The following is a 2,237-nucleotide window of genomic DNA, read 5'->3' as shown; positions in this document are numbered from 1 at the left end:
TGAATACAGATCACCTCCAAAATATTGCAAAAGATACGGACTGTGCATCACAGGATCTCCTCAGGTATGTGTGCTGGATGTATTAACTGTTACTTGTATCACTGCACTGTCCTATTTATCAGAGAAGATACTTAATCTTCAACATCATAACAACACCCTGTTTTGTGCCTTCTGGTTCTTACTGGTGAAGTCACGTAGTTGTCTGACACCTACGTAACTGAGAACCATGTGTTATAAATTCTCTTAAACAAAATTTCCTCAAAGGAGGAAGTACATCCACTTCTTCAATAGCACCTGTGTCTTTATGCCACTGAAAATGTTTTCTCTCAAAATCTCCTAAACACTCAGATCCTTAGAATCATAGGACCATAGAATCATTTATGTTGGAATAGACCTTTAACATCTTTGAGCCCAACCATAAACTTAATGCTGCCAAGTCCACCACTAAACCATGTCCCCAAGTACCACGTTTACACATCTTTTAAATACCTCCAAGGATGATGACTCAAACACTTCCCTGGGCAGTCTGTTCCAATTCTTGATAACCCTGTCAGTGAAGGAACTTTTCCTTATATCCAATCTAAACCTTCCCTGGTGCAACTTGGGGCCATTTCCTCTCATCCTGTCACTTGTTATTTGGCAGAGGAGACCAATAACCACCTCATTACATCCTCATTTCAGGAAGTTGTAGAGAGTGATAAGGTCTCCCCGAGCCTCCTTTTTGCCAGGCTGAACAACCCCATTTCCCTCACTCACTCCTCACAGGACTTGTGGTCTAGATCCTTCATCTTCTGCCTTTTATTAAACTAGCTGAATGTGTGGACTGACTGAGCACGACTCTTCCTATGTATGTTCAGGAGATGAACCCAGGTAACGACGTATCTGCACAGCTAAGCACGAGGTCAAATCAGACACTGTAGTGGGCTGATCGCAGTGGACAGAAGCTGACTGCCCTATTCACAGCCTCATCTACATGGCTGCTTTAGAGGAATTACCTTCCATCAAGTAATCCTGGGTTTAGAGCTACTCCTGTATCCTCATACAAACAGGGATTAGGAAATCAGGCTTATCAATATGGTTTCAGAAGAAGCTGTGTAAGATACCATTTTAGAGGTTTTTAATCAAAAGGGAGGAAAAAAAAAAGACAAGTATGAAGCCCAATTGGGGTAACGTATAATGAAGATTGTAGAAGAACATATTTGTTTTCAAAACAGATAGCAGATACCAATTAAGACAATGTGTATTTCTTTTACATTTATTGCACAGAATAAAAATTACATGAACACTATAGACCATGTCATAATTCTCTGTCATTCATTACTATCGGCCAATTTTGGTATTCGACACAAAAGTACAAGGGAAAAAATAATAGGAAATTGGTATTATAGGCCTATATTGCTTACTGTAAATATTTTAGTTACATTGACTTTGTTCCTGTTTTGTATCAATCTTACGAACCATATTTCAGAGAAGATTCATATCAAGTGTTGTCTGCTTTATACAGGTACTATATGTTGTAGATTTAGGAAAAGGCCAAATTATTTAGGTGTCTGTGGATGAATGATACTTTGTGGTGCCATGTACATGTAACATAGATATCAGCAAGTGGATTCCAGGATAGGCACTTCTTTGTATCAGGTTTTAATCACAATAAATGATGCTGGCTGGCAGTGTAATCTTTTTGTTCTTAGTGATACTTATCTACATATGATTTGCAAGTGTTCTTTCACTGAGGTTTACAGTCATTCTGAGAAGTATATAGCGTTGACACCTTTTCCCCACTGAGAGCAGATGGATATATCATCCCTTATTAAAAGTCTGTTATTAGCATTAAAAAAAGATCATCATATATGTGCATACTGTTCATGCATGAACACTGGGGTTAAGTCCCTGCCATTTCTTTTTCCTGGAGATTCTGTGCACACCCAGAAGTAACCAAGAGCTCTAGGATACTAGTTCTGTATACTAGGATACTTGGGGTCAATACTGTTCTTGAGCCTGGAGATATATCACCTGTCAATTTACACTTAGACATTTATAAAACACCTTTATGCCGTGTCTAACTTCAGAAGATCAGATATTAAATTTTATAAAGTAGAAACTCCAAGACCTTATTGTTGCTTTTGCTATTCTGTTATTTCTAAGACTGCAGCGACAAACTTCAGTATAATCTGGTTTTACTCTGTTCTGAACTAAATACTCTTAGAAAGGTCTGAGTTTGGTGAGTTTTGGTTTGG

The sequence above is a fragment of the Mesitornis unicolor genome, unplaced genomic scaffold (genome assembly GCF_000695765.1).
Source record: "Mesitornis unicolor isolate BGI_N332 unplaced genomic scaffold, ASM69576v1 scaffold24059, whole genome shotgun sequence".
In the NCBI taxonomy this organism is placed as follows: domain Eukaryota; kingdom Metazoa; phylum Chordata; class Aves; order Mesitornithiformes; family Mesitornithidae; genus Mesitornis; species Mesitornis unicolor.
The sequence above is the reverse complement of the archived record's forward strand: the minus strand, read 5'-3'. Positions refer to the sequence as shown.